We start from the raw sequence: 12,533 nt of genomic DNA on the forward strand, positions 1-12,533 counted from the left end.
TAGCGGTGCCCGTCTGGTGTGTTGGCTGGCTGAGGGAAGCGATACTGCGCTGCAGTGCCCTCTTATCATCCCTGGGCTGATAATGCTGTGCTACAGAGAAACACGCAGTGCTGTGCTCCTGCGGACACCTTCTCGTTGGTCGCCCTCTCCTGCGACGGACATGGGGAAACCGGATAGATGCCAGCCTAAGCTGGTCTTTGACGGCTAGAGGTTGGCTGCATGCTCCAATTCAGTGGACCCCATCCCCCAAGCGAAGAGCAGCCACAACCGCAATCTTCATCCTCCGGTGATGAGGTCAAAATGTTGCTTCTGGCTATGCAACACAGTCTCACAGACCTATTTGTGAAAATGGACACCATGAACAGCCGCCTAGACATTTTAGTTCAAAAAGGTGGATAAGCATGATGGGCTGATCAAAGAGGCAGAGCACCGTATATCGGACACTGAGGATACAACCACACAGTCGCAGATGGATAAGCTGCTCAAATTCATCACAGCCAAAAACGAAGACCTAGAGTCCGACGTAATAACTTCCGAATAATTGGCATTTCAGAAAGTACCAGCAGAGGACGTATGGAAGACTGTTGAGCACCTCATGAAAGGTGCATGCAGTGCTGACACTTTCTCCTCACAGTTTATTGAGGAACGGCCGCATCCATCCCTGGGTCCTCGACCTCCACCAGGCAGTGCACCTCCCATTGTGGTCTGCCTCCTCAATTACAGCGATCGGGACGCGGTGCTCAAATTGGCCCGTGAGAGTAAACCGCTGCATTACGTAGGCTTGGAATTCACCATCTTCCCTGATTTCACCGTTACAGTGCTGGAGGCACTGTGTAAATTCCTGGCAGTCAAACAGAAGCTTCGGAAGGCACAGATCGAATATGCTCTCCTATACCCGGCGCGTCTGCAGATCTCCTACCAAGGGAAACACTCCATATCCACCAACCCACAGCAAGTGGAAGATTTCCCAAATCTATCTCCCGACGATCCCAGAGAGGAGCCTCCAACCTCTGTGAATCTAGGTCTCAATCCCCTGCTGCAGACTGAACCCTGTACCGGCACCGCGACCGGGTGCTTTTCTTGCACACTCTTTCGTCTGCGGAATCCAGGAAATCAAACAGAGGTGGAGTCCTGATGTCTGGGTCTGAAGTGAAGATCATTCCTGGATTCCAGGGCTCCTGATGGTTCCCAGCACATGATGGTCAGATAGGTGATGTGCTCAGCGCAAGAACTTTGCATGTTGGGACAGCAGATTCAATACATGGTTTAATAAGCAGAACTGAACTATGCCAGGTAAAGCTCTCTCTCCTCTTATATCCTGATTCCATTGGGTGACTTCCTGCAGTACGAGCGAGCAGGGAGGGAATCGTGACCCACCAGTGGTCCCCCCACATGAGTGATCCCCCTGGTTACTTGCGTTTACATTTGTTGCACTCTCTAGAACTAGACTACAATGTCACAATCTTCTTAGGTGATGGGTGGGCTTTGTCATTCCGGCACGTTTGGGGTGCCGCTGTGGTGGGGGTGGGAAGGGAATTGTTGTTTTCGAATGTTCTTTGGGTAATGCATCAGCAGATAATCATACCGATACACATTAATTTAGCATTGTATAGCACATGCCATCATGATACTTACATTTGCCACTTACCCCCCTCCGAGTGATGCATCCATCTCCTGACAACCTCCATATAAAATTGCTTACGTGGAATATCAGAGGTCTGTGCGACCCTCGTAAATATTGGCAAATCCTTACTTATCTCGATAGACATCAGATACACATTGCCATGCTCCAGGCAGGGCCGGCTCTAGGCATGTGCAAGCTGTGCACCTGCACAGGGCCACCAAACCCCAGGGGCCACCACGCCAATATATATCCTTAATATATTAATCCTCTGAGGATGGATACATATTTGCATGGTGGCCCCTGGAAGGGATTTGGCGGCCTCTGTTCCACTTCTAAACTCCCTGACCCCCTGCTCTCTTTACTGGCCTGCGCGCTCTGACCCGCCCGGACCCCTCTTCCGGGCCCCCTACCTACGCTCCCTGCCCAGGGCCACCATGAGCCTAGAGCCGGCCCTGCTCTAGGAGACACACGTGGACCCACGCCGTCCCCCCGTTTCGGGAGTAAATGGGCCGCGTTGCGAGTGTTCTCCTCTTACTTCATGTACTCCAGTGATACCTTGATTTTAGTTCAAAAGAACACGCCATTTATCCTAGCCGGCACTTTCAGTGACCCTTCTTTTAGAAGCTGCATGCTCTGGGGCGCACTGTGTGCACAGTTACACTTATTTGTTGCTAAGGGCCTAACATCGACGATCCTGATTACTTTACTACATTATGGGGACACATCCTTAAGGTGGGATCCACTCACATCATTTTGGGGGGCAATGGGGGGGGGGGATTTAACACTGCCCTGTGCCCTTCAATGGACAGGTCCAATCCTCTTCCTCATCATTACACCAAAACCTATGACACACTGACACCTCTGCTCCCTGATCATGGGCTTTTGGACGCTTGGCGTCACGTTCAACCCACTGGCAAGGAAGGCACCCACTACACTACAGGCCACAATTCCTGGTCACATCTTGTCTATTGGATTGTCTCCAGAGGGGTTGCTCCTTGGATTCTCTCGGTGGAGCACATGGCCCGGACTCTATCTGATCATGCTCTGGTGTGCATGACAATCGCCACCCCTAACTCGATTGCCTCCCCACAGGTAATGCCGGAAGCGATATTGGATACAGTCTTCGAAGTGGAACTTGGAGAAGAGATTTCTGATTTCTTTGAGAGAAATAAAGGCACAGTCGCTCATATGAGCACACTTTGGGAGGCTTTTAAAGTTATGGTGCGCGGTATCTGCATATCCAAAAGCTTTGGGGTCCTAAGAGACATTTGCCACAGACTGCGCCGCCTTGAAGGAGAACTTCAACAACTAGAAAAAGACATGTGGCAAGATGCAACCGGGGCTCAGAAGGCTACACTTAGGGACACACTTTCAGAATACACAACCACAGCTGACCGGGAGGTTCGTTTTCGTGGCAAATACTTCACAGCTCACAGGTTTGGGGGAAGGGAGAGACCTGGCAGGGCACTAGTGACAGAAATTCGGACAGCATTGAAATCTTACATACGTTCGCCAAATTTTACACAAATCTCTATCATTCTTGTAGGTCCGCACCCCTGGATTTCGCTCCATTCCTTCAAGATACCACATTGGGATGGTTAGGTGATAATCAACGGGAATTCCTGGCGGCCCCCTTTGAGGATGACGAGTTTGGAGCGCCCATTATGTAGATGAAATCGGGCAAAGCCCCTGGTTCTGACGGCCTTCCCACAGACTTCTACAAGATGTACCTGGATCAATTACTACCTATGTTGAGAGAGGTATATCTTGGAGGTCTAGAGGCACAGATCCTTCCTGACACAATGCCGGAGGCGTAAATGACTTCCCTCCTGATGCCTGGGAAGCCTGCGGACCTCTGCGACTCTTACCGGCCCCTTTCCCTCATTAACACAGACGCTAAAATTCTCACAAAACTTTTAGCTAACCGCCTCAGCTTACTGATGGAGAAACTAGTGCTGCCTGATCAGGCAGGTTTTATCCCCGATAGAGAGCGACCTCTCACAACCTCTGTACTCTATTCTCCATTCTGCAAACAGTTGATCCCCAACTGGCCCTAGTGGAAGTTTTTTTAGACACCACAAAGGCCTTTGACTCTGTGGAATGGGATTATCTTTTCACTATCCTTCATTGCATGGGACTTCCTGTAGGCTTCCTAGCAAGGATACGGCTGCTTTATGCCTCCCCTACGGCGCGAGTTCTGATTAATGGTCACACCTCCTGTTCCTTCCTCATCACTCGAGGCACGCGGCAGGGCTGCCCTCTATCTCCTCTCCTATTTGCCCTTGCCATAGAACCGCAGCTGGCCAAAATCAGGCAGCATCATCAAGAAATGACCCTTTTATGCTTCCTTCGCAGGATCCTCATAATACTGTACCATGACGATGTTACCTTATATGTCAAAGATCCTCAACAGAACCTCAACCCGCTCCTCCGTGAAGTCGTCAGATTCAGGGGTCTCTCTGGCGTCGGTATCAATTGGGCCAAATCTCAACTTTTTCCACTCACAGCATCTGTGGTGCAATTCCCCACGGACTATCCCATAGAGTGGTGTGATGACGTAGTGAAGTACTTGGGGATACACGTCACCATTGATCGCGAGGAATTAATGAGGCTCAATTATGAAAGTACATTGGCACGTATCACTAGCAACATCACTTGCTGGAACGCTCTCTCCCTTACCACTGCGGGTCGTGTCTCACTCATTAAATGGTCATCCTCCCCAAGCTCCTATATTTGTTTTTAAATATCCCTTATGACCCGGGCAGACATTTCTTCTCTCAACTTCGCACGGAACTCATGCTTGCAATGGGATACACTTACACAACCATACTCCCAGGGGGGATTCGATGTCCCTGATTTAGAGCAGGACTACATATGTGCCCAAGCACATTGTGCTCATTATTGGTTCCGCCCTCCTCGATATATGCCTCACGTCGCAACTGAACACTGGCTGTCGGACCCCACCCCGCTGGACGGGGTTATATTGACTACACCCTCGCCTCGCACGTCCTGCCCGACTTCTGTAGATTGTACGGTTGCAGCTTGGCTCCGCATCACTCACCGCCTTTAAGCCCCCATCTTATATTCCCCGCTGCTCCCGCTTACATGTCACCCAAAGATGCCAGTCCTGCAGGAAGGAGTTTTTCACAAAACCAAAACTAAACATAACATTCATTGCTGGTGTGACCTCTTTCTCAATGGCACGCTCCGCACCATGCAGCAACTATTTAGGGATACACAACCCTCCCCCATGGATATCTTCCTTTACGTCCGCCTGCGGCAGGGTTTTAAAGAATACACTCCCTCCTACCCTCAAGAGCCCCAAATTGTTGCTCCACTGCATCATGTACTACGCGTCAGCAATGCGTCCCACCTGGTATCCACACTCTACCAGAGGGTGTACACAGAGGTGGTCTACCCCCTGTGCTTCCCGAGAGAAATGAGGTCACCGACCAACAATGGTTGTATTGTTGCAAGCAGACTGAACAAGTTTCTTCCAGTAGTCGGTTGCGCATTACTCACTAAAAGTTCCTACATCGTCCGTACTATACTCCAGCTAACCTACACAAGTACAAACTGTGCGAAACAAACCACTGCGACAGGTGGAGGAAGGAAGCAGCCAACTTCCTTCACCTTGCATGGGGCTGCAACTCAACCTTCATTTACTGGCAGCAGGTATTCACCGCTCTAGAATCGATGACCTCACTGCAAATCCCCTTGTCCCCAATCACCGGACTGCTTGGGTATACGTCAGAGGCACCTGCGACATACCGTAAACTACTACTAGCCAGGCGACGTATGGCCTGTATGTGGGGCCGCGGACGTGAGCCCAAGTTCAAGGTTTGGATTGGTGATATGACCCTCTGGCAGGATCAGACCTGCACCAATGCTGAACTGCTCCCGCTCTCGTCCCGACAACGGCATTTCTGGGACCCACTTAAATCGTATCTCCTTGAACATTCTGTGCAGATTGGTAATGAGCCCTAACTGTCCTTCCCTACCCGACAATGTCCCCCTGTATACGAATAGTCGATGATTGGTATCTCTCACTTTGACTAACTGGTTTGTCGCCTCACTACCTTGAATCGCTCTACGTTGTTTTCGTATAAGGGGTATGGCTGAAATGTACAACTGAAGCAATTGCCTTGAGTATCAGAAATAGTTTGTGGCCTTTAGAAGACTCCATGGTCACTGGAGTGCTTATACATGTCTCTGTAATAAAGCTGCCATACTGGTATCTGCATTCTCATTAACTATGATTGGTATTATTCTGCTTGCTATTATGAAAACTCAATAGGCAAATAAAAAAAAAAAGTGTTTTCCCTCGACCTGCGTTCTTGTTTGCGGCAGACTTTCTTAGCGGCCCGAAGCGTTTCACCGAACCACAGAGAAGTAAGTTTATTTCTCCCAGAAACCATCTGTTTGACTGGAGCCGGTGTATTGACCGCTCCAGTCAACCAAGCAGAATCATTAGATACCACCTTCTCTGGATCAGTGGACATGGCAGGTTGTGAGTTTAATAGGATTGCAGTCAGTTCTTGCATATTAATCTTGTTCCATGCCCCTAAATGAATGAACCTCTTCGGAGCCTTCTCCTGGACTGTACTCCGGCCAGAAAGAAATCCCAAGTGACTGCGCTGTGATCAGACCACTGGTATTAACGCTAAATTCACCAGAAAGCTACAATTGGAAAACATCCTCTCTTGGGATTACAATTGGAATCAATACTGTCTGGTGATGGCCTGCACGATGGGTTGGCCCGACCACAACCTGCTCTAAGCCCAAACCTGACATAAAAGCCAAGCAAAGCAGCAGCGTGGGGGTCGCTGCAATTCTCTAAATGAGAGTTGAGGCCGCCGAGTGAGGTAAAATCAGTTGTAAGTAACGAGGATTCTAAGGGTTGACCAATGGCGTTAAGAAAATGGGCTTTTGGGCCTGTTGGTTTGTACGACAGAAGGCCAGTGAACAACTGGGTTTTGAAAAGCTCTATATTAAAAAAAAACATTCAAAGTGTGAATTGGGAACGGTGGAGAAGATAGCTGAAAAAATAACCCGATAAATTACTGCAAGCCCCCTCCATGCATTGCATGTGGGTCCATACATTGCATGTGGGGCCATGTATTGAACGTGGGACCGTGTATTGTACTTGGAGCTGTGCATTGCACGTGAGACCAAGCTTTGCACGTGGGGCCATGCTTTGCACGTGAGGCCATGCATTGCACCAGGGACCATGCATTGCACGTGGGCTACCCATATTTTCTATGCTAGATATTTGTATTGCGCACTCATTTTCCCTTTCTGCGCACCAGCGAGCAATACAATGATCTTAAGTCCAAGAGGCTTCCACTTGCTCTCATGAATGAGTGAATAAGATACATTCATGCTTTCCAAAATGTAACAAGAATGCAAGGACAGGGGAGTGGCATTTCAGAGCACCCTTTTCTTTAGGGGTGAGTGTTAGACCTGGCCCTCTCTGCAGGGTCATCCCTGAACTTTTTGCCTTCCTCTAATATTCTCTCTGACTTGTTTTTGTTGGTTTAATGACTCTGGGCACTTTACTACTGCTGACCAGTGCTAAAGTGCATATGCTCTCCCTACTGTAAAGTGTGTACATGTAATTGATTTCCATGATTGGCTTATTGGGTTTACTGTCAGTCCCCGGTAAAGTGCCCCCGGAGTGCCAGGGCTTGTAAATGCCAATGCTGCTAGTGGGCCTGCAGCGCTGGCTGCGCCACCCACAGAAGCAGCCTTTTAAAATGTGTCTAGGGTCTGTCACTGCTGAACCTGCGTGCATTCTGGTAAGGTCATGCTGGCTGGGCAAGTGTACACACTTGCCAGCCTCTAAACCTTCCCTTTACTTCGTGTGAGTCACCCCCATGGTAGGCCCATGGGCAGGGTGCATTGTAAGCATAAGGTAGGACAAGCCCTGATGTGTGTGGCATGTCCTAATAGTGAATTACAGCCATTTTCGTTTTTCACTATTGTAAGGCTACCTACTCTCCATAGGCCACAATGGGCTGCTGTAATTATTACACTCTATAATCCCAGCAGACTCAGAGAGCATGGAAGAAAGTCAACTTTAGTATGCCTGAACTCAGAATAATAAAATACTTCTTTTAGTAAAGTTTATTTTAATATCCTGTGTTTGCAAATGATACTTTTAGAAAGTTAGCATTTGCTTGCCTGACCATTTCAGCCTGCCTCTGCTAGGATGTGTATCTGCTGTCTGGTTTCTGTGAGTGACAGGGCTGAGGAATTCCAGGGGACAGTCTGGGCTGCCAGGTGGTGAATAGAGGGATTACCCCCAGGATAGGTGGGAGGAGTGTCCCTTGACTCTGTATAGGGCTGTGCTCTGCCACCACAATGCTGGCTCCACCCCCTGGAGAGCGTCTGATGTCCCTGCCCTGCAAGCTGAAAGAAGAAGCCAGAGTCTCCAAAACAAAGTGCTCCAGAGCTGAATTGGACTATGCAAAGGCCCCCCTGGCCTGAAAGAACAAAAGAAACTGTGTATAAAAAGAGGAGCTCTGCTCCTAACAAATCAGATCCTGTTTTAACCACGAAGAACCTCTGCCCGACTAGAAGGACCAGGAGAAGCTGAAGGAGAAAGACTATCTCTGACCCAGGTGACTGGCCTGCAGTTGGTGCCTTGCTGAGGAAGGAGAGGAAAAGACCAGAAAGGACTTTGTAACTTTTGTGCCCAAAAACTATCTCCAAGGGCTTGATATCGAGCTTGCCTCCTGAACAGAGTCCCAGGACCAGTGGACTCTATCTGCCTTCCCTGCCAAGTTGCTGGGACTTGCCTGATCTCCTTGTGCCGCTGGAGCCCCACATGACGTGTGCCTCGCTCGCCCCCCTCTTGCCTCCTGCCTTGAGCCGCATCGCTCTCCCCTGAGCTGTGCCCCGCTCCACTGGGCCGCCCGCACCCTGCTCCCCTTCCTCCTTTGAGCTGCACACCTTGGTCGCCCCAGCCGCTGGAAATAGCCCGGAGCCTTTTGGGAGACGAGAAACACCTGCACGCTGAAAGCGCTCCGGCCGCCTCCCGTCCCATTCCGGCCTTGTCAGAGATCACCCGCATTGTCCGCTTCAACTTCCACGGAAGGTATGGTTCGTACCTCAGGGGCATACGCACCACACCAAGAACGAGCTGCCGGTACTACCCGTACCCGCCGCTAGGTGCCGCCTCTATCCCTGCTCTTCGCACCGGACCCGCCTGTGGCGTCGCCCAGCCCGGTATGGTGCGTACCTGAAACGCACATCAGATCGCCCCTGGTGCGATCTCCCCCGCAGCGCGTACTGCAGAAGTACGCATCATACAGACGCCTTGCTCCCTGAAGCCTTTGCTCCGGATCGTCTGCCCCGCTTCACAGTCCCGCTCCGTCCCCTCGTACTTCGAGACCATCTGACCGAGCCGGAATACTCGAAAGCACCGCAGACCTCGTCCCGGGCCCGCCTTCACTTGGGGCCGCATCTGTGCACCACGGACTCCCGCCTTTCAGGACAGTGCGACTCGGACCGCAGGGTCTGCAACGTTGGCATCACTTTGCTAAACAGGTACGAACTCATTAAGAAAGGGGCTTGCCACACTCGTGCGAAGCGCACAGGACCCCCAAACCAGCATTTTGAAAGAACATCCAAGAATTCTTTTTGTTCCCAAGTATTGTGGCCTCATTTTCTAAACGTTATAATGGTCTTGTAAATAAGCCTGCATATGAAACCTATTTTTTACATAAAGCCTACGTATTTTCGATACAAATCTTACGCCTGGTGTCCATTTGTGGTGGGTCTGTAATTCTGCTGTATATGGTCATAAATGTTTAACTCAGCTAACGCCCTGAAGATTAGCCTTGTCTGCTCGCGCCACACTACCTAGAGGGTGAGCAGGGGTTATTTTTAAGGAGCAGTTCCCTTACCCTGACTAGATTAGAGGGTCCCTGTTTGTCACAAGTGTATACTGCGACTGAACACCCTGCGCAAATTCACCTGAATGATTTCCCATTATTAGACCTGGAATCACTCAAATTTCTTGCACTTCAGGTAAAATCTGGCTCCCCCCTCGACCCTGCACCCCCTAAGATGATGAATATGGTCAACCCAATCATTCTTCCTACTCTCCTGGATCTACTCAACAGTTCAATCTCTTCAGGGGTGGTCCCCCCCCGCCTGGAAACAAGCAATGGTGAAAGCACTATTAAAAAAGCAGAATCTCAACTTAGCAGATCCTAATAACTACCGCCCAATTTCCCTGCTACCATGGGCAAGCAAAATCCTGGAGAAGCATGTCAACCTCCATCTCACTAACTACCTCGAGGAGAACCTCCTACTGGACGCCTCCCAAACAGGGTTCCGCCCCAGACACGGCACTGAGACGGCGCTGTTAGCCGTCACAGAGGAAGCTAGGAAGATCTTGGATCGAGGAGGGACAGTGGCAGTGGTCCTCCTCGATCTAAGCGCAGCATATGCCACAAAACTCTACTAGCTCGACTCTTCGATCTTGGCATATCAGGAATCGCCCTAGACTGGCTGAGTTTGTTTCTCAGCAACAGAACCTTCCAGGTCTTTGATGGCGACTCTTACTCTAAAAACCGACCCCTAGATTGCGGTGTGCCTCAGGGCTCCTCACTGAGCCCCACGCTGTTTAACATGTACATGAGGCCACTGGCGGGTGTCGTCCAAAAATAAGGTATCAAAATCATATCGTAAGCGGACGACACCCAGCTGGTGGTCTCCCTGACACAGAAAGGCAGCGTGCTCCCCCAACCCAATCTGGCAGCATGCATGGAGGAAGTCAAAAGATGGATGACAATGTCATCCTTAAAACTCAACGGTGATAAGACCAAGATTATGATCCTCGGCCCCTCTCCTCCCACCACCTATCACCAGCTGTGGCCCTCAAGCTTGGGACCAATGCCAACTCCCAAGGAAAATATAAAAAGCCTAGGAGTTTGGCTAGATAACAAACTCACATTAAACACTCAAGCAACCAAAACAGCTGCAACCTGTTTCGGGATTATCCGAATGTTGAAAAAAATCCTGCCACTACTACCCTTCGAAGCCAAGCAAGTGGTCATTCAGGGCCTTGTACAATCTAGGCTGGACTTCAACAATGCTCTATACTTAGGAGCCCCAGAGTATGTGTTGGAAAAACTGCAAAGAACACAGAACTGTCTTTGTCTTACAGATTCCTCGCAGAGAGTCAGTCAAGGCAGGAATCAGAGCTCTCCACTGGCTCCCAGTCAGAGAGAGAATACAATTCAAGGCGCTCTGCATATCATATCAAGCATTTCACAGAGCAAGCCCGAAAATTAACCATTCACTTCTCTCCCCCTACTGCCCCGGAAAAACCCTGCGCTCTACGAATGCACTTCTTGCAGTAGTCCCAAGAATCAAAAAAGCTAGAGCAGGAGGCAGGTCCTTTTCTCTGAACGCTGCCAAACTCTGGAACTCGCTCCCCTTCCCACTCAGAGCCAAGCCTACCCTTCTACACTTCCGCAAAGAACTTAAAACTCTCCTATTCAGAAACTAATCCCCTCTGCTCCCTCCCACCCTCACAATCTGTTTTTTTCTACTATCAGCGCTTGGACGCCTTCGGGCAGCAGTCGCGCTCTACAAAACCACTTCACTTCACATACCTGTGCCAACCAGAGACCCCCAATTCTAACAGTGAGCAAGAACTTCGGCATCAACAGATTGCTCTGGTCTTTCTTACAGATATCTTCAGATGTGTGTTGTAGAAGACCTACTGTAAACAATGCAGTGCATAGAGTTGGCTTTGGGTCAGCCCTCACTCATGTATGGATGGCTTTGGTTTCTAACTTACTTGCTTCTGCCTCCCTATTTCTGTTTTTGTCCCTCCTCAGAGGAGCATTGAGGTCTCACCTTCTTTTGATTGGATTGCCTGCATCCATAAGCATGGGCGGATTTCACGGATCCACGATCCGCGAGTCTGCGGATTCACGGATTTTTTTAATGGGAGGGGTTTTCTGTGCGAGTTCAAGTGCCTCTTGTGTGTATAAATGGTCAGAGACCGATCAGAGCAGCAGATGAAGAGAAAGAAGCTCCTGGTCACAGGAACAGCACGAGGATTGCGCTCGTGAAAGTCAAGGATACAAAGGCCTCTATCCAGCATCACAGCTGATTTTCGACGGTAGATTTGGGAAGAAGGGCGGCACACCTGCCCAGCCTCGACGACGTTCACGATTGTTTTTGGGCTGATGAATGAGTCACTGAATTTGAGCTTCAACTAGTTCCAGCGGCCATGTGTGTGTTACTATGCAATCGCCCTGAAGGGCGCAGGGGTCCCTTGAGTGAGCTGTCCATCCATCATCCTGAGCTGTAACTATTTTAGGATGGCGCCGGCAAGCTGCCAGCGCTATCCTAAAATAGTTACTAAATTAGCTTCATCAGGAAGCACTAATAGATAAAATAAAGCAGGTGCTCGAGCACCTGCTTTATTTTATCTATTAGTGCTTCCTGTTGAAGCTAACTTAGTAACTATTTTAGGATGGCGCTGGCAGCTTGCCGGCGCCATCCTAAAATAGTTACAACAACAACTTCAAGCTTGAAGGCTTGAACTTTTGCCCCCCGAATCCGCCGCCCGCGGATTCGCGGATTTTCTGTAAATTCGCGGGAGTTCGCGATTTACCGAACATCCGTGAAATCTGTGAGCAGAACGGATTTTGCGCTCACCCTTCCACTGTTTATGTCAGACTTTGAATTACACTGTATATGAGGGACTATATAAGTATGTTGCCCGCATCTCTCCCTGCTACGGCTCTTCTACGCACCCCTTTCTTTATTAAAAGCATCCTCCCCTCCAGCATGCGCATGTCCACCCCTCACTCCATTAAGACACCTACCTCTCTGATTGCCACTTGCCCCTGTATTGGTTGGGAGGCATCTTCAAATGTTT

General features: G+C 49.8%; 1 protein-coding gene across 1 annotated transcript in view; it reads left to right on the forward strand.

Moving 5' to 3' along the window:
* The window catches only part of TMEM132D (transmembrane protein 132D), a 1,618,295-nt gene that overhangs the window by 1,587,628 nt on the left and 18,134 nt on the right, over nucleotides 1-12,533 (forward strand). The window lies entirely within an intron of this gene.

This window comes from Lissotriton vulgaris, chromosome 11, assembly GCF_964263255.1.
Source record: "Lissotriton vulgaris chromosome 11, aLisVul1.2, whole genome shotgun sequence".
Lineage (NCBI taxonomy): Eukaryota > Metazoa > Chordata > Amphibia > Caudata > Salamandridae > Lissotriton > Lissotriton vulgaris.